We start from the raw sequence: 21,847 nt of genomic DNA, 5'->3' as shown, positions 1-21,847 counted from the left end.
TGAGCCTAAGCATCCAGCTAATTTTTTACCCAATAAGCAGTACATCCATCCAAGTCATGTGCAGCCAGTTTCTCCAGGCAAATGCTGTGGGAAACAGTATCAAATGCCTTGCTAAAGTTAGGTAAACAACACCCACAGAACACCCACAGCCTTTCCCTCATCTACTAAGTGGGTCATCTTGTCATAGAAGGAGATGAAGTTGGTAAGGCAGGACTTGCCTTTCACAAACCCATGCTGACTGGGCCTGATCAGCTTGTTATCCTGCACATGCCATGTGATGGCACTCAGGGTGATCTACTCCAAGACCTTCCCCAGCACTGAAGTTGGACTCACAGGCCTGTAATTCCCTGGATCCTCTTTCCTGCTTTTTTTGTAGATTGGCTAACCTTCAGTCAACTGGGACCTCAGTAGGTAGCCAGGGTAGACAAGACTGTTGATAAATTATTGAAAGTGGGTTGCTGATCACTTCCACCATCTCCTTAAGTACCCTTGGATGGATTCTGTCCATGTGTGTGTTCAAGTTGTGCAGTACATCACAGAAAATACATTTTAATACGATGGTCAGAAGAGAAAAAATAAACTCACAAGAAAAACAAGAATACAACAATCATAAACTGAAATAGGGATAAAGGTTTTGATGGAGTAAAACAGCATTTTCAAGATTATTCCTTTAGCAGTATTCTGTTAGGAAAGTATACTTGTATGGGCTACAAACCTCCTTGAATCTGCGACAAGGGATAATATTAAAGATAGGATGCTCAGGAGAGAAAAAGCTTAAAATATCTACTGTCATCTTACCCTTAGAATTAGTAGGCATTTCAATTAGAGCAGTAATGGTTTTATGTACTTCATTTGAGAGAGCTTAAAAAGTGTGCCTTTCCAAGAGATCTTGTTTAGTGGTCAATGTAGAATGAAGCCCAGTATACATCTTGAAAGACAGATATCCACACATTTAGGAACCTAGAGTAAGATCTGCCACAGAAAATGAGCAAACAGAAAAAAAACAAAACAAAACAAAACAAAACACAAAACAACAAACAAACAAACAAACAAACAAAAAACCTAAACACATAATACGGATCAGCAAACTTGATTTGATATTACCCTTACATATACTTATTTTGTAGCAGCAAAGATATTTTTGATTTTTCAGGACCATCAGGTCATCTTATTCCATTGAAAAAAAGTCTCTTTACGAATTAAAAAAAAAAAAAAGTGCCAAAACACTAATTAAGTCTGTTTTCCAATTATGTTAATGAAACTACAAAGAAAATGCAAATCCAGAAGTCTCCAGAAATTCTAACAGTGGTGGTACAGCACCATGGCTGGTAGTCCCACAGCAATATTTCCACAATCCCTCAGGAGAATACCATATTAGTGGTTCACAAATGTGCATTAAATGAATCTGTTTGATCAGTAAGATTTTTATTTATTTATTTATTTATTATTCTGTGAACAGGGATTTACCGTTGAATTCCATGGGATTCAAAAATTGCAAAGTAATGCGACCATATGAGTCACAGAACTAAAGCAAGTAAAATTTTGTCACTATTTGTAATACTCATATTCTTCAAGCATCATGCCATCACCAGCAAGATTTTCATTTTCAGTAAAATATAAGTACACTTATAAGTAGTGTTATTTCAGCTCACTAGAATTCTAAGAGGTCCCACTACAGCAGTATAACAGTCACAAGACTAGTGATGCAGCACTTTAAGAGTGCTTTGCCTGCCTAATCATATTATAAACATATTCATAGTAGTCCCATGGAAGTCCAGGACTGCTTCTGTAGTAGCATACTTATGCAGTACAAATGAAGCTCACTTTGTCACTAAGGAGAAGCTTTTTAACATTTTCTTTGGCACATGGGACTCCTGTTACTACAAGTTTTTCATTATGTTTTTCCAAACACAAACACCAACCATATATTTTGTCAGATTGACCTTTGTTTGATATTAACTGAGCAACAAAAGAAGCAAGAACAAAGGCAAGCATTTGTGCGAAAGCATGCAACTATGTACATTTTTGCACTGTAGTAAACACAAGCAAAAATAAAACAGCAGCAATCTCTGTATGGAAAAGGGACATTCTTTTCATGTGAAAGCAAAGAGAGAAAAACAGATTTCTTGTGTACATTACAAATGCCTCAGCTGAACTCCAGTGACATTCATTTTAACAGCTGTTTACAGCTATGCTAAACCTGATTTATCTTTATTCTTTTGTACAGATTCAAGACCTCAGTTTCTCTTAGGAAATAAGTTTGTTTGGAATAGACAGAAAGAATCAGTGGTCTATAAACTTAGACTGACTCCTTTTCTTCCAATGTCACTTCATTCATTTAGCCTCTTAAGTAATATAAAACTTGGGTTTATGCACGATCCTGTTGATGCAGGAAGGACCCACTAGGATACTCAGAAGTACATCATTCCATTCCCTCCCCTCCCCTCCCCTCCCCTCCCCTCCCTTTCCCTCTTTCCTCCCCTTCCCTCCACTCTCCTTGCCCTTCCCTTTCTCCTCTCTTCTCCTCTCCTCTCCTCTCCTCTCCTCTCCTCTCCTCTCCTCTCCTCTCCTCTCCTCTCCTCTCCTCTCCTCTCCTCTCCTCTCCTCTCCTCTCCTCTCCTCTCCTCTCCTCTCCTCTCCTCTCCTCTCCTCTCCTCTCCTCTCCTCTCCTCTCCTCTCCTCTCCTCTCCTCTCTCTTTGCTTCACTTCATTTGTGAGCTTTCACAATAACATTTGAATTCACTAGAAGTATCTGTTGATTCTTTGCATCACGATGAAAACAATGTGACACATAATACAGGCATATTTCAATTTTAAATTTTGATTCTTTTTGTTCCTTTCAAGTAAACAAACTTGGGCTATTGTTTTTTAATATGTACTCCAGCATGAAAATAAATGTAGGCTTCAAATTTAGTAACTGAAGTGGCAAAATGGACATCTCTTCACTTGTAAGTAAATGCAGATTCTTCACAATAACTAATATTGCAGTCATTGCTTTATTTATTTATTTATTTATTTATTTATTTATTTATTTATTTATTTATTTTAATGACCGTATAGTGAATCCTTTAACAGGGTCTATCTACTACAGCATTCTTTCCTAGGAATTCAATGATTTCTTCTTAGGTGCTAGAAATCTAAAAGTTGGAGTAAGAAGGTAGATGTTAGGATGATTTTGTTTTATGTGTTTTTTCAGTGTTTCTCTTTTATGCATGCCTGACAGAAGAAAAAAATCTTTTTGGAATACTTATTGGTTATTGTCACATAATGATTTTTCTGAATATGCAGTAACATCAAGTTATCCTAGTGTGACTTCTTTCCATATTTGAAAGTGTACTTGTGGGAGTGTCACATGCAGATAAAGGTTGAAACAAATCATAGAAGTTACAAAGTGAAAAAGCATATTGTTCACCCCCACCTTCCTGTCATAGACTTTATGTGGTCAGTCCAGCTGGATTTACTCTCTCCCCCACACTGATTGTATACTCACATTTTCCATTACAAAAAAAAAAAAAAAAAAAGGATCACAGAAGTCCCCCATTTTTCCAATATTGCCTTGAAAATCCATGTGAATTAAAGGATAGAAATATAACTGACACAATGCATCAGAACAGATGTCCATGCAAGCAAGATCATGAAAGTGACTTGCTGCATGTGCTTAGTGAAAGAGTCTGGGAAAGAAAATATCAATTCAGTGATTTTTCCTTAGATTTTGGCAGTCATTAGTTATGGGCTCCCTAAACTGAAGACAATAATGACTCAGAACCACCAATGATCTAATCCCTATGATTTTGTCCAGTGTCTTTCTGAACTAGGTCGAATTTCTGCTTCCCATTTACCCAGTGGTTCATACTTAACCACACACTTACCTCATTAATTATGCTGTGTCAGAAGCAGACATGTAGCTGCTCAGAAAGATGTTTTCATGCCATGTCTGTAAGTCATGAGCTAAAACATGCCTGCAAAACCTGAGAAGTATTTGAAGGTACAAGCAAGGCCTTTGCAGATAGTGCTGAAGGACTGTTTCAGATTCTGGGAGTCAACCCTTTTACAGCTTTTGACACACTGTTTGTAGTGTTTCCTGAAACACAGTCAGTTTTGCTTTGGAAAGAACTAGCTGGTTCATTACAAAGAGAGCCCAAAATAAAGTAATGTGCATGCAATGTAAAAAATAAGGAGTTCTGTATTCTGTAATAATGAAGGAGTCTAGATTATTTGGCTATACAGATGCATCAAATTCTGTGTGTCATTATGTCCTTCTCAAAGCAGGGTAGAAAGAAAATCATGAATTAAACAAGGAATATGTACCATGCATAAAACAGTAGCATGGTGTTTTTTTCAATTTTGATGTATATTTTTTTTTTCTCATAGTTACTGCAATTCTGTTTGCCTGACCATCATGTTAATGGAGTAACAGATAACTGTTCACAGCGGGTGTCAAAATCTCTTTCCCGAGTGCAGCAATACTTTATTGGTGTCCATCAATTTGTTTGCACAGTCGTGATTCCATTGCACTTACCAATGTGGATTATTACCTGTCATTTTACTGCCAATTCACTTTTGACTTGTATATGCTTTAGCAAAGTTAGTTCTAGAAAATGTTTATATTTTGTAGCTCTATCACCTTACTATTTAAATGCTTCCTCATCTGTAACCTTTCTGAAACCAACTGCCTATTTTACCCTCTAGTCATATATAAATCCATGATATGATAATTCCTCTTATCCCAAAACAGTTTAGTTTCTTCAGGAGTCTTTGGTGAGGAGTTTCAAAAACTTTTAGAAATTCAAGTGCATTATATGGGTTGAAAGAGCCTTAGACACACGGTGATTCACTGGCTACTATACTTCAAAAGTGTTACTTTATGCGATAAAGTTCATCTGCACATCCACAGAGCTGCTCAGAGAGACAATGTCAGGAGAGGAAACCCAAATAATACTCCTCTGTTCCCTGCTGGAACACGTTGTTCAGAGAAACTGCGGATGCCCCATCCCTGGAAATGTTCAAGGCCAGGTTGGATGGGGCTTTGAGTAACCTGGTCTGATGGGAGGTGTCCCTGCCCATGGCAGGGGGATTGGAACTTCATGATCTGTAAAGACCCTTCCAATCCAAACCATTGAATGATTCTATAATTTTATGATTCTATGATTCTATGAACCTGATCTTATCCAACAGTCAGTGATGATCATTATGGGATAGTTAAGAGAGAAAAAGGTGATTTGGGGAGGTATAGAGTGTTAGGAGGTTAGAAAGGGCCAGTTGCATTTAAATATTTTCTTGGTTGGTCTGCTTGTCTGAATGTACCCTGCACCTGATCAGTTTTTCCTATATGCTTTTTATACTCTATAAATCTTGTATTCTTTCTTGTACTCATTCCATGAGTACAGCAGGTGGATTCTGACATGGGTTGGAAGGCCCATGCGTCCATGGCATCAGATACTGTGTATGTGTATGTGTATACATATATGTATGTGAAGTAGTGTTCATGTATGCTCTTTGTACATGTGCCTGCTAGGAACATGTCTTCAGTCTCACTGCTGGTTGTACTTGGACACATAGAGCAGTAGATATCTTGCCGCACTTGAGATATTTTCCTTTAAAAAAATAGTGTTTTTTTTTTTTTTTTTTTTTTCCAGCTTACTAGTGCACAGAAGGAAAAATAAAAAATAAACAAAAACTTCCTGAATACTAGATTTTGTTCTGAATCTCCACTGTTTCTTTCTACTGCAGTCCTTTGCAAAACAAATAAAATGCTACCACATTTAGCACTGTTATCTTTGAATAATCACAAATTACTACTTAAGGTGTATCACAAATAGATTTTTGAGATCATGCACTAAATTTGTGAATGTAACGAAATTCTGTTTAGACAAACAGTGAATTTCTATATCAATTTTTTTGGACTACAACTGAATTAATCTTTCTAGTGTGGTAGAGTTTGTGTAGCTATGTTAGACAATAGCATTAATTTAAAGAACTAATATTCAGTTGGAATGATTTGATTCAAAGTTCTTTACCTGACTCATGGGACAATGCGCAGTGCCCATTGTACTCTACACACCACATATGGCAACTGATGGGTCATTGGGCATAAGCTCTTTCCTCCACTGTGTGGGGGGCTGCCTATGATAAATTTAAAACTCACAATGCATTCCTTTAATACAGTAAGGGACTAGCTCCAGTGTCCTGGCTAGCCATTATCTTTCTCATTAAAATAATTATCGCATCCAATGTTGAATGTGAACTATTGTATATCCAGAAAGTCATTGTGCTCTTGGAAGCTATTGTAGCTCATATCTATAGGAAACCTTTCTTTTCTTGACTTTTGACTTTGAAGGGGTGTGGAGGAGAATTCTGCCTTTCCCATAGTCTGCACTTATTAAACATCATCTTAAAAAAAAAAAAGAAAAAAAAAAGTGCATTTTAAATACATAAAAGCTTTTACATGCACTCTGCTTCCAAGGGAGCACATTAATTAATTAATTAATTTATTTATTAATTAATTTATTTATTTATTCTGTTACTTTAGCAGTACATGTGTGGCAATGACATTTTAAAAATAGGTCAGGAACATTTGCAGCTTTAATGAAGCCAGAAGAATTTCATAATGTGGTGGGAAAAATATTTGCCTTGCATTTTCTTGCATTTCTCAACTACAAGTTGTCCATATATTTAGAAATCTCCAAATTGCATTATTTCATGTTAGAGATGAATGGAGATACTTGCAATTGCTTTAATATCTACTGGCTGTTATGAAATCAACACCATAAAGCCGTGTTTATCAGGTGTGCATTGTGCTAGACTGGTTAAATTAAATGACCATGACAATCAGTTGTGGCTCTTAATTGATTCTTTGTCTTTTGAAACATTTTTAAAAATTTGAATATTAACATTTGAATAATAAAAAAAATAAATCAGGATAAATGTATGTGAACATCCCACAGTTACAGACAAAAATTAGTTCTTTGCACATAATGAAGTCTCCAAATTTTATTTCCTACAAAATCCCCAAATTCTAATTTGATCTATACTGTTTATCATCAGCTGCTTATATATGTCCATAATCATTTCAGTCAACCACAGCTGCTGCTGCTTATATTATTTAATTTTCTCTTACGTTTATGTGTTTTAATTGCTACCTTTTCAGAGGACTGAGACTAGGCTTAACTTCTTCTTGTATATTTAACATGATGAAGCCATTACCATTAGCTGGTGCTTCAAGACGTTGCAGCAGCATAAGATTTTAAAAATCTAATGACATTTTCAGACACAGACAAGTTAAAAAAAAAAAAGTTCCAGACTATTTCAGAATGAAGGCACTTTATTCCTTTGAATTTTTACTTCTGAGTAGAACATCTATTCAGAAATAAAATAAATAAAATAAAATAAAATAAAATAAACATCAAAACAAAACAAAACAAAATAAAATAAAATAAAATAAAATAAAAATAAATCAATGCAAATATCCAATTTAGGATTAAGTTGGTAGTGATATGACAGTCACAGAGGTAGCTAATGTTATTTGCACAGATGTCAGAAGGTCACAGGACACCCGCTGCCTAATTAACAGAAATAGAGTTTATAATGGCCTGGTCTAGATTTCACTGCCCATCTTAAGTTTATTTTATTTTCTCTGTATTTCTCTGTATTCATTGATTATTAATTACAAGTTAAGATGAAAATTAGGTAAAGTTATCTGTACATTTACAAACAGTATAGGAATGCAGGGATGCATTAATAAATAATCAGTAGACTGTTATGGCACAAATTAACAAAATACTTTCCCCACACACACGTTGATGTCTATAATATTTAAACTCATTTAAAATTATTTTATCATATATATACTGGCATTTTCTGACAACTTAATTTTGATTACAGGAAGGCCAAACACTAGATGAATTATTTTTATAATTATTTCATATGCAATATACACAAGTAGCATACATGTTGTACATAATACACATGTATACATACATATCTACACACAAAATTATGTAAAATACACAGCAAAATATTTTGTTAATCGATTCATTGGAAAGTGTGATTGAAAAAATCTTCAGGGGTTGGTTGGTCCAGCCTTCTGCATAGAGGCAGGCTCAAAAATGCCCATAATGATTTTCATATATAGTATCAAAAACATAAATATAAATACTTTTCGAATTAAACCCAAATTAAATTAGACATTATTTCAGGAAATATTTTATTAGCAACTGAGCAACAAGCCAACATTAGAATTAAGAAAAAGATTGTCCCTAGTTTTCTAAGATGATGAAAGTTACTAACTAAGTACTTAGAAACAGTGTGTAGGTGTGTTTAACTAAGCTTTAAAAAGAATTCTTTTTCCTCAGTTACAGAAAATATTTTCTTCTTTGCAACTTTCTTGAGAAACTGATCACAAGTTAAAGAGGCAGGAGTGTTTTTTCTTCTCCTAAAATATGACCAATAATAATAATAATAATAGAACTATTTTTGTATCATGAGAGGTACTACATGGTGATTGGAGAAAACTGATTAGCTCCTGAGCTGATAGCACTTCTTTTTGCTAGACAAATCAATTAGTTTTCAAGGCAAGATCCATCAAATATTTTTTATTATTCCTTGGGCACATTAAATAGTTTTACTTAAGTAATAAAACCTTCCCAAAATGCATTTTAACAGGTTTAATTTATTTTTATTTTCATTCAGATTCAGAATCTGTATTTCTTAATTAAAATAATTATTCCAATATTCTATAACATTAGAAAAATATATAAAAATATGGAGACTGAATAAATCTTTACAGGACTATGTAACTACACAGATAAATGTGAATACACATGGTATATTGTAGTTAGCAGATAGGAATAAATCATCACAGACTTTCAGCAGGGCAATCATTAGGACATACAAGTGGACAATTCATGATACCTAACATACATGTAGGTATTTAAAAATTAAGGTTTTCCATTAAATGGAGAGCAACAGGCCCTTCTAGAGGGCATTTAATCTGGTCTATATCAGACTCTCTGTTTCTCTATGCCAAATCTACATGACCATCTTGGATTTACACAACTTATTCTCTTAGATGTCTAAGACAACTGAGGAAATTCCTACCTGCAGTTAACCAACTGCATTGATACACAAGGTTTTGAAGCTTGCAGATATACATGTAGGTAGACTTAAAAGTCACAAGCTAGTCTAATTTCCTGGTGAATACTGAAAGCAGCAGAAAATTTGCTTTGTATTTGCTCTTCCAGTTATTGTAAGGTAATTTTCAGAGCTCTTCCATCCTCTTGTGGTGGGATAATAAAATGGAATCATGGCTTCTCTTCCCTTCCATCTTGATGCCTATAGTTTAGATCACCCTCAAGTTCTGCTTGTGAACAGTTTATCTATTTATATATCTATTTATTTATTTTACTTATTTATTTTTTTTATTTTTATTTTTAATGCTATTATCTGCAGTAATAAGGAAAAATCTTACGACACAGTAGCTGAAATGAACTTTTCTTACTACTCCTCAGTGTAACTAAATAAATAAAACCACAGGAAAAAAAAATCCTCTATTGTAAAACTGTTGTTTATGACACCTGAGCCAAAATTTGACTATCTTTTGAACCAAGCTGGTTTTAAAATACATTGTGTAGAGGGTACAAAGCAGACATAAGTGAGAGTTCATTCCTGAAATCTATAGCTCCTACGATATGTTATCCCAATACATATGGCACCTTTGCACACTTGAGTAGATGCTTTCTGATGGTTGACAGAATCTAACACCCTTTTTTCTTTGTCTGATTCGTTATTGTTAGACTGGTTAGTTTATGTGTCTGTGTGCACACATAAATCCTACAAATCCTACTTTTTTTTTTTTTCCTCTTCTTCTAGGAAAATTCTTACTCATTTTATATAACTTCCAGTATATGTCCTATCAGAACACCTTCTCTAAAAAGATTGTCCAGTGAAAGTAAGATGACTGGTTTTCAGTGTTGTTTAGTCATAGTTAAATGGATGGGTATTTAAAAAAAATCTTTCTAACAGACAGATTTAGTTTTTCATTGTTGTTTTTGTTTGTTTGTTTCAGGAAAGATGTGATCATTGATCATTTTTTGTTTTATTACTATCATTACTTGATTAGTAGTCTCATTGAAACAATTACAAATATTCAAATTAAGTATGGTACAGAATCAGGAATTTAGCCATCTACCTCTATATAGATCTGTTCCATCAAGTGACTCTCTATTTGAGTAAAAAAAAAACAAAGAAAATTCTCACTATTTGGTGCCAGAACTGTGGACAAAGGCTAAGAAGACACCCTTGATTGAAAATACGTATTAGCAATACATCAGGTTGTCTAGTAGTAAAATAAGCACAGACTTTTAGAAAGAAAAACGTTATTCCTTTAGATTTTTTTTTAACCTAGTCTTATAACTTGATTAAAAAAAAAAAAAAAAAAAAAAGATAAAAAATCCCCAGTATTAACTGTGCTTTTCACCAAATATTCCCATGGAAAACTACAGCATTTCTTCTCTCTATGAAATCATTCTATAGGGGAAAGTTTATTCATAAGCTACCTAGATAGCTACTCTCATTTAGGTAGCAGTGAAAGTAATGTTTTACTCATTTTTATAACAAACATTGTTTCTCAAAATCATAGGTATATTTCTAGACTTTAGATGGAAAATAAGTGAAAACACTCCCTAAAATTCTTATAAATGCTTATAATCTAAATTAGAAATCTATTATTCTGTGTTTCTTTCTTCCCATCTTTTTCCATCTTCATTTTTTTCTTCTTAAACAATAAAATGTAGTTCTTGGTATTGAAAGAAAAACGTTAATATCAACTGGCTTTAGTCAGAAGTGAAACTTCATTAAAGCAGAAGGCCATATAATTGCTACAGGAGCTCTCTGTGGGAAATACTTTATTCTTACTTAGCATATCCGTGATTTCTATCAACATTAGTGTCTTTCACAATGTTTGTTTCTTCTGAATATTTATGAAGGACTGTCCAGTGACCTCCTTAACATCTCCAGGTTTGTTCTGCTTTAACAGTCCCTCAAGTCAAGTGCAATCAGAAGACTCATTCTCCCTCAACAGCAGCAATCAATATGGCAGAGGCCAAGGAAGTGTCTGCAGAAAAGAGATTTCTATCAATAAAATGGAAGAAACAAAACAAAATATAGTTAAGGGCTATAACTCATAAAGAAAAAAAAAAAAAAAAAAAAAAAAAAAGCCCAAATATCCAATAACAATCTATCTCTCCTTTTAAAATCTTTTTTTTTTTTTTTTTTTTTAACACTATGACACAAAAAAATAACCACAGAAAATACAGAATTTTTTAAAATGACTTTGGAGAGCTTTTGAAATCAGAGAAACATTATTACCATGGCTTATTGATAGAGTTTAATTAACATTATTTTTATTTTTATTTTTAGTAATTTAGTTAGGATCAGAAGGTTTGATTTTTTTTATAGCTTTTTTTTTAACATATCTAATTTTACTATATTATTGTAACCATTTATGAAAATTGATTAAATCAAGCACCCCAGTCCCTGCTAAGTAATTGTTTTTGTTATATTATGAATATTATGAATATTATGCCTGTCATGATTCTAGCTGGGATAGAGTTAATTTTCTTTGTAGAGGCTTACAAAATGCTGTGTTTGGGATTTTTGATTAAAATGGTGGTGAGAACACAGTAATAGTTTTCAGTTGCTGCAAAGCAGTGCTTACTCAGAGCCAAGGACACTTCTGCTTATAACACTGCCCTGCCAGCGAGGAGGCGGGGGGTTCACAGGGAGATGGGAGGGGACACAGCCAGAACAGCTGACCCAGACTGACCAAAGAGATGTTCCATAGCAGATGACATCATGCTCAGCAATAAAAGCTGGGGTAAAGAAAGAGGAAAAGGACATTGAGAGTGACGGTATCTGTCTTCCCAAGAAAGCGTTACACATGATGAGCCCTGCTTTTCTGGAAGTGGCTGAACATCTGCCTGATGATGGGAAATAGCAAATGAATTCCTTGTTTTTCTTTGTTTGCACGTATGACTTTCGTTTTACCTAGTAAAATGTCTTTATCTCAACCCATGAGTGTTTTTTTTTTTTTTTTTGTTTTTTTTTACCTTTATTTTTACCTTTCTGATTCTCTCTCCAGTCCCACCTGGCTAGAGACAGTGAGTTGGTCACTTTGCTGTCTGTTGGGGTTAAACTACACCAATGCCTCAAATTCCCAAATATATCAATATGGTAGACAGTATTTGAGCATGTGGATATGTCGCTAAGGTAGGTCTATTATCTCATTGGTTTATAATCTCTCACTATTAAATCCCTTGTAATTTACAGCATCTTTGCTAACTCTTCATGATTTTATGTTCATTGTATGCTAACAAAAATAATGCTTCTAATTCCTCTGGAAAGTACAACACCCAGACAGTTGATTGCAGTTTTTTTGTTTTTTTTTTTTTAATTATTTGTTTGCTTTTACCTTTATTCATGAAGAGCCACCCCCAGCATGATGCAATTCTTCATTTTACTAGCATCTGATTCTTCAGTGCAGATTGAATTTTATTTAATTGCCCAGGAATTTAATTTTAATGTTATAATTTAAGTATAACATAATAAAATTATATTTTATATTATATAAATTAAATTATAAATTATATTATATAAATTATATAATTTAACATTTTAATTTTAATGTTATAGAAAAATAGAGCTAAACTCTTCCAGAAAGTCCTGTGTATAATGGTTAGCAGCATAAAGGGTACAAAATTCCTCCATAGTTAAATCCTTGTCTGGATTCTAAGTTTCTATTGTTTTATGACCTTGCACAGAAAATTTGGAAATGCATATATTTTTCAAGAGCAAATGCCTTTGTTATCAGTGGTAAAATAATTTTCTCAAATTAGAAAGTCCTCCTGAATTTTAACTTTCATGTACATATATGGGCTCCCCTCTAAAAGAGGAACATGAGCGACTGGAATTAGTAGATTTGTGCATCACTATGAGCAAGAAGGCAAGCAAGGGGGTCAGAAGACCTTCATGGCTGAGCAGGGAGCTCCTAGCAAAGCTCAATCAGAAGAGGGAAGTTTACAGCATGTGGAAAAAGGGACAGGTCACTTGGGAGGAATATAGGGACACTGTCAGAGTATTCAGGGATGTGACAAGGAAGGCCAACACCCAATTGGAATTAAATCTGTCAAGGGATGTCAAGGACAACAAGAAGGTCTTCATCAAATACATCAGTAGAAAAAGGAAGACTGGGAAAATGTCTGCCCTCTACTGAATGGGGCGGTTGCCCTGGTGAAAAAAGATATGAAGGCAGAGTTGCTGAATGCCTTTACTGAATGCCTTGCTTCAGTCTTTACTGCTAAGATCAGACCTCAGAAATCTCAGACCCTGAAGACAAAAGAGGAAGTCTAGAGAAAGGAGGATTTTCCCTTGGTCTAAGATTGGGTCAGAGATCAGCTAAACAAACTTGACATCCGCAAACCCATGGGCCCCGATGGAATGCACCCACGGGTGCTGGAGAAGCTGGCTGATGTTATTGCTAGGCCACTCTCTATCACCTTTGAAAGGTCGTGGAGAACAGGAAAGGTACCTGAGGACTGGAAGAGAGACAATATCGTGCCAGTCTTCAAAAAGGGCAAGAAGGAGGAGCCAGGCACAGAATCACAGAATCACAGAATTGTCTAGGTTGGAAGAGACCTCAAGATCATTGAGTCCAACCTCTGACTTAACACTAACAAGTCCTCCACTAAACCACATCACTAAGCTCTACCTCTAAACATCTTTTAAAGACCTCCAGGGATGGAGACTCCACCACTTGCCTGGGCAGCCCATTCCAATGACTTACAACCCTCTCAGTAAAGAAGTTCTTCCTAATATGCAACCTAAAACACCCCTGGCGCAACTTTAGCCCGTTCTCCCTCATCCTGTGAGGTGGACATCCTGTGGGGTGTCACCAGGCACATGGGAGAATAGACCAACCTCCACCTCTCTACAGCCTCCTTTAATGTACTTATAAAGAGCGATAATGTCGCCCCTGAGCCTCCTTTTCTCCAGGCTGGCAATCCCAGCTCCTTCAGCCGCTCCTTGTAGGACTTGATCTCCAGACCCCTCACCAGCTTTGTCGCCTCTCTCTGGACTTTTTCGAGCACCTCGATGTCCTTCTTGTAGCGAGGGGCCCAAAACTGAACACAGTACTCGAGGTGCGGCCTCACCAGAGCCGAGTACAGGGGGACAATCACTTCCCTACCCCTGCTGGCCACACTGCTTCTTATACAAGCCAGGATGCTGTTGGCCTTCTTGGCCACCTGAGCACACTGCTGCCTCATATTCAGCCGCTATCAACCAATACTCCCATGTCCTCTCTGCCTGGCAGCTGTCCAACCACTCATCTCCCAGCCTGTAGCTCTGCTTGGGGTTATTGCGCCCCAGGTGCAGAACCCAGCACTTGGCCTTGTTGAACTTCAGCCATTGGTCCAGCCTATCCAGATCCTCCTGCAGAGCATTCCTACCCTCGAGCAGAGAGTAGGTGTCATCTGTGAACTTCTGTGTCATCTGTGAACTTCCTGAGGGTGCACTCTATCCCCTTATCCAGATCATCGATAAAGATATTAAAAAGGACCGGTCCCAGTACTGAGCCCTGGGGAACGCCACTAGTGACCAGCCTCCAACTGGATTTGACTCCATTCACTCTTTGTGCCTGGCTATCCAGCCGGTTTTTAACCCAACGAAGTGTGCGCCAGTCCAAGCCAAAAGCAGACAGTTTCTTGAGGAGAATGTTGTGGGAAACGGTGTCAAAAGCCTTGCTGAAGTCAAGGTAGACCACATCCACAGCCTTTCCCTCATCCACCAAGCACATCACTTTGTCATAGAAGGAGATCAGGTTCATCAAGCAGGACCTGCCTTTCATAAACCCATGCTGACTGGGCCTGATCACCTGGTTGCCCTGTAAGTGCCGCATGATGACACTCAAGATAATCTGCTCCATGAGCTTCCCTGGCACTGAGGTCAAACTGACAGGCCTATAGTTCCCCAGGTCTGCCCTCTGGCCCTTCTTGTAGATGGGCGTCACGTTTGCTAGCTGAAAGTCGACTGGTACCTCCTCCGATAGCCAGGACTGTTGATAAATGATGGTAAGCAGCTTGGCCAGCTCCTCTTCCAGTTCTCTCAGTACCCTCGGGTGGATCCCATCTGGCCCCATCAACTTGCATACATCCAAGTGCTGTAGCAGGTCACCAAATCATTTCCTCATGGATAGTGAGGGCCACATTCTGCTCCCCATCCCCTTTCACCACCTCAGGGTACTGGGGACAGACCGCTCCTGTGCCATTAAGATTTCCTTCTTGAAGAGCGCCCAGCCTTCCTGGACTCCTCTGCCCTTCAGAACCACCTCCCAAGGGACTCTACCAACCAATGTCCTGAACAGTTCAATGTCAGCCCTCTGGAAGTCCAATACAGCGTTTTACTGGTCCCCTTCCTGGCTTCTCCAAGAATGGAGAATTCTACCATTTCATGGTCACTCTGCCCAAGATAGTTTCCAACCACCACATCTCCCACTAGTCCTTCTCTGTGAAGAGAAGTTTAAGCGGGGCACTTCCCCTGGTAGGCTCACTAACAAGCTGCATCAGGACGTTATCTTCCACGCTCTCCAGAAACCTCCTAGACTGCTTCCTATGAGCTGTATTGCATTTCCAGGATATGTCTGGGAAGTTGAAGTCCTCCACACGAACAACAGCTGACGATTTCACAACTTTTGCCATCTGCCTGTAGAATTCCTCATCCGTATCCTCATCCTAGTTTGGTTGTCTATAACAGACCCCCACCAGGATGCTTGCCTTGTTGGCCTTCCTACTGATCCTAACACACAGGGACTCAACCTTATCATTCCCAGTTTCAGCCTCAAGTTCCACAGCATCGAAACACTCTCTGATATAGAGAGCCACAGCACCACCCCTTCTGTGCTGCCTGTCCCTTCTGAAGAGCCTATAGCCAGACATTGCAGCACTCCAGTCATGAAAATGGTCCCACCATGTTTCCGTGATGGCAACCAAGACATAGCTAGCCTGCTGCATGATGGCTTCCAGCTCCTCCTGCTTGTTGCCCATGCTGTGTGCGTTACCGTAGATGCAGTTCAGCTGGGCCCTTGCCTTTGTCCCCAGCCCTGACATTGTTCCCCCTGGCACACCTCTAATGAGCATTATTCAATCCTCATCCCTCTTCCTACCTAGTTTAAAGCCCTCTCAATGAGCCCTGCCAGCTCCTGGGCTAGTATCAGTCTTCCTCTTAGAGACAGGTGGGACCCATCTGCGGTTATCAGGCCAGGTGCCAAGTAAAGAACCCCGTGGTCAAAAAAAAACAAAATGTCTATGTTGGCACCAGCTTCTGAGCCACATGTTTACCAGGTGGGCTTTCCGGGTCCTCTCTGTACCCCTCCCTGCCACTGTAGGGATGGAGAAAAGGACAAGCTGTATTCCCACTCCACCTACTTATCGTCCCAGTCCCCTAAAGTCCTGTTTGATAGCCTTCAGTCTTCTCTCTTTTGTATCATCTCTGCCAGCCTGGACTATCAAAAGAGGATAGTAGCCAAAGGAGTGAACTGGGTTAAGAAGCTTTCTGGCAATGTCCCTGACCCTGGCCCCAGGGAGGCAGCAGACTTCCCTATAGATAGGGTCAGGCTGACAAATAGGGCTCTCTGTTTTCCTGAGAAGGGAGTCACCTACAATGATCACCCTTCTTTCCTTCTTAGTGGAGGCAGTCCTGAGGTGTGGAGTCGACTTCCTCGCCCTAGGCATCCTCCTGGGTGAGTCTTTTCAGCTCAACCTCACCCACCAGTCTCTCAAACTCCAGGGCCTCAAACCAGTAGTGTAAGGGCACCTGGGAAGGTGGGGCCAGTAGAGGGGGGCATTGCCTGTGATGTCAAGCAGGGACCTGTTTCCATTCCTCCTCAACTACAGGCAACTACAGGCCAGTCAGCCTCACCTCCATTCCTGGAAAGGTGATGGAACAGCTCAACCTGGATGTCATTTCCAAGCATGTGGAGGGTAAGAAGTTGATCAGAAAAAGTCAGCATGGAATCACCGAGGGGAAACCATGCTTAACCAATCTGAAGTTTTCTGTGACGAGATGACTAGTTGTATAGATGAGGGGAGGGTGGTGGATGTGCTCTACCTTGACTTCAGCAGGGCTTTTGACATTGCCTCCCATAACATCCTCATAAACAAGTTCAGGAAGTGTGGCCTAGATGAGTGGATGGTGAAGTGGATTGGCAATTGGCTGGACAACAGAGCTCAGAGATTTGTGCTAAGTGGTACAGTCTAGTTGGAGGCTTGTAGCTAGTGGTGTCACCCAGGGGTCATTACTGTTCCAGTGTTGTTCAACTTATTCACCAGTGACCTGGACAATGGAACAGAGTGCACCCTAAGCAATTTTCTGGTGACACAAAGCTTGGAGGAGTGGCTGATACCCCAGAGGGCTATGCTGCCATTCACAGGGACCTTTACAGGCTGGAGGGTTGGGCCAAGAGGAACATCATGAAGTTCAACAGGGGCAAGTGCAGGATCCTGCACCTAGGGAAGAATAACCCCAAGAACCAGTACAGGCTGGAGGGTGTCCTGCTGGACTGCAGCTCTTCAGAGAGGGACCTGGGAATCCTCGTGGACAGTAGGATGACCATGAGTCAGCAATGTGCCCTTGTAGCTAAGAAGACTGATGGTATCCTGGGGTGCATTCAGAAGAGTGTTGCCAGCAGGTCAAGGGAGGTGTTCCTTCCCCTCTACTCAGCCCTGGTGAGGCCACACCTAGAGTATTGTGTCCAGTTCTAGGCTACCCAGTACAAGAGGGACAGAGAACTATTGGAGCAAGTTCAGAGGAGGGCTACTAAGATGATGAAAGGACTGGAGCACCTGTCGTACAAGGACAGGCTGAGAGAACTGTGCCTGTTTAGATTGGAAAAGAGAAGACTTATGGGAGACCTCATTAATGTATATAAATATCTGAGGGGAGGGTGTCAACAAGATGAAGCTGGTCCCTTTTCAGTTGTGCCCAGTGAGAGGACAAGAGGCAATGGGTACAAACTGAAGCACAAGAGGTTCTGGCTCAATATGAGGGGCCACTTCTTTACTATGATGGTGACAGAGCACTGGAACAGGTTGCCCAGGGAGGCCGTGGAGTCTCCTTCTCTGGAAATATTAAAAACCTACCTAGATGCCTTCCCGCACAATGTGCTGTAGGTGATTGTGCTCAGAGGTGCATTGGACTAGATGATCTTCAGGGGTTCCTTCCAACCCCACCCATTCTGTGATTCTGTGATTCTGTGATTCCGTGATTCTTTGAGTTCAGCAGAAGGCTACTAAAATGTTGAGAAGGACTGGAGCATCTGCCACACGAGGAGAGGCTGAGAGATCTGGGCCTGTTTAGTTTGGAAAAGGGAAGACTGAGAGGGGATCTTATCAATGTGTAAAAATATCCGAAGGGAGGGTGTCAAGAAAATGGGGTTAGACTCTTCGGTGGTGACCAGTGACAGGACAAGAGGCAACAGACACAAACTTAAGCAGAGGAAGTTCCAGCTGAATATAAGAAAATACTTCTTTACTGTGAGGGTGACAGAGCACTGGAACAGATGATTGCCCAGAGAGGCTGTGGAGTCTCCTTCTCTGGAGATATTCAAAACCCACCTGGATGCGATCCTGTGCAATGTGGTCTAGGTGATCCTGCTTGGCAGAGGGGTTGGACTAGATGATCTCCAGAGATCCCTTCCAATCTCAGCCATTCTGTGATGTTGCAATATGGCCTAGATTAAACATGTTAGATGGGAATGAAAATTAAATTATCATTTTTTCCCTCTAGTCTAAAACTTATTTTGTCTAGAAAGTAAAAACAGTTTTTATTTATTTATTTATTTATCTATTTTACAGCACATACATAATGTTATCCATATTACTAGCAAATATTAACCAAATTTAGGCTCATAAGAAGGCACTGAGCAAGAAAAATAAGGATTTAGGTAACTTTGATGAAAATGATCTATTTTAGATTTTCTGGAAGAGAATAGTTATCAATCAACTCGCTTTAGTCAAAATAGATTTTGTTCCTTAAATATAATTATTTATTAAGCTAGTTTTAAGCTAGTTTTTTAAAGTACAAAACAAAGATATACAGAGAGAATATTTTTGTGTATTATGCAGATTGTTATGAAAAGTCTTTCACTTTGAAAATAAATTCTTTCACAATGAAAAGCAATTGAAAAACAGTCAGAATCATTTATAAAATAAGAAGGCTAAAACAACAGCTTCTTTGACCTAGAGCTAAGGTATAATATTTGATTTCAAAACAAAATACATGTAGATGTGGACAGATTTTGTACAGAAGACAAAAAGAGAACATGGCAGAATTAGCAAATGAAGGAAAAGTGAGAAGATTATTTCAGAACTTCTGATAACAGAAAGCTGAGTGTCAGATAATGAGCTTGGAGCTAAAAGAAAAGAAGTGCTCTTCTGCTATTTGACTTCTGTCTTGCTCAGAAAATGAAATTTGGTGTTCTTTACAAATAAGCACTTTTGTTAGAAATAGCCTGGCTTCATCACATAATTCTTCTCATAAGCATATCAGTTCCTAAATTTTCCTCACACATTTGGGACAATAAGAAGTGAAGTGTTTTCTGAAAACAGAGCCTATTCAGAGTATTATATAATGCCACAATCAATCAATTTCATTCTAATATACCTACATTTTTGGATTCATAGAGCAAATCATATAAACATAAAACATTTATGATTTATTTAGGTAAAAAAGAATCATACACTACTTTAAGAAAAATGAATAAATTTTGACTCTTCATGGCCACAAACAGCAATCTTTTTTTTTTTTTTTTTTTTTTTTTAACAACCAAGGGACTTAACATAAATTTTCAAAATTGGCTAGTCTATGCGTCTATGCTACTACCAAAAAAGGTCTGTGTAACAGGGAAGCTCTGCTATTCTTTCTGCATGGCCCAGGACATACATGTCATTTTCCATTTATCAGCTGTAGCTGTCCATTATCTGAGTAATTTCAGCACAATTTCTAGAATACACACAAGGGGGGAAGAGGAATGGGGGAAGAATGGGGGGAAAAAAGGGGGAAAAAATGTACACAAAGGTGGCTGGGGTGAAGGAAGGCAGACAGGAAGCTTTTTCATCACCTTCCTGTAATTAAGAAGGGTTTAACTGTCTTGCAAAACCAACCTAATTTAGATTTAAGACAAATTTCTATGGGTAGGAATATCGATATTTTCCTATTTCTGTAAGTAGATATCTAAATAAAGGGACTGTGTCTTTTCAAAAACATTACAGAAAGGCTAGTCACTCTAATCAACCCTTACAGGAGACTATCTATGGGAGAGGCTGATGACACGTTTTGAAAATTAACCATTTTAGTTACCCAGCTACAAAGATGAAAGTTTAAATTTAAGATCTATCTGTTTAATTTTCCTTCAGTATTGAGAAATATGTCTAATGCCAGTCATCCTGACAGAACGTTGCACTGCTAGTTGAGAACTGACTGACAGAAAAGCTTGATACTAGTAGGACAGTCAACACTACCTCCTACAGTAGTCTTTGTTTTTCTTTTGGATGTCTGCCATGCAAGTATTGAACAACTTTCACGCTGTTTAGCTTGTAAAAGCTGACAAGATCACAGCCCAAGGTTACGTGGCTGTACATCATATAAATCCTGCAGGCTTCAAGTGATGCTACAGAACAGCCAACAAACCATTCTAACAAAAGCCCATGGTGATCTTTACACTTCTGAAAACCAACACAGATTGAAATACAATTATCAAAGTTTATGAGCAAGGATAGTATCACACAGTTTAGTGAATCCAAAATATCAATAATAGTCCTTCCACATTAACAACTACATTTTTGTATGTTTAATACTTGCTCTATGTTTTTCGTTTGCAAGTACTGATGAGAAATTATCATTTGGAGTGACTAAAATCAACTGGTATTTTTTTTTGTGTTTACAATGATACTTGGAAGTATTTATGGGTATGAAAAAATCAGCTTTGTAGTGCCTAGTTACAATACCTAAATAAACAATTCTAACTAGTATCTTTATACAATTTATGAGAATAGTTACATGCTGAAGAGAAGGGTGCTGAAAAACTGTTAGATTGAGTAAGGCTTTGTTATTTGGGGGTAAAAGGAAATGATTAGGGGGAGAAAATATCTACAAATGAAATCCTGCTTTGTCTAGAGGGTAACCACTTGAAAACTTGTAAATAGGATTATTCTTCTTCAATTCTCTTATGATATTGGGGAACTGGTGTTTGTTTATTTTTATGTTTATTTTTATTTTTATTTTTATTATTTTTATTTTTATTTTTATTTTTATTTTTATTTTTATTTTTATTTTTATTTTTATTTTTATTTTTATTTTTTATTTTTATTTTTATTTTTATTTTTATTTTTATTTTTATATTTTTATTTTTATTTTTATTTATTTATTTATTTATTTTAAGAAGCAAGATAAATTTTTGCTTTTTATCCAAGATTTCAGTGGTTCAGTACTGTCTACTGAATAGGTTATAAATTTTGCATCTATTCTCTATCCCAGTGATTACTTCTATACAATTATGAACTTGCCAAATGGCTGAGACATACAGCAGACAATGAACAACCTAGAATCAGGTTAGGTGCATGGAGAAATCTTCAATGTGAAAATACTTAGTCATGAACAGTTTCCATAAAAGTTTCATTTTAGTTCATAAAAAAATTTTGATGATCTGCTCCAAAATGTCTTGAAGAACTAGCAGGAAGTTCTTTACAGTTAAGTCAGCATAGGAAAAAAACAAATTCAGTGATTGCTATTAGAAATAAAG

The sequence above is a fragment of the Netta rufina genome (assembly GCF_964035555.1).
Source record: "Netta rufina genome assembly, chromosome: 1".
Taxonomy (NCBI): domain Eukaryota; kingdom Metazoa; phylum Chordata; class Aves; order Anseriformes; family Anatidae; genus Netta; species Netta rufina.
Note: the sequence above shows the minus strand (reverse complement) of the source record.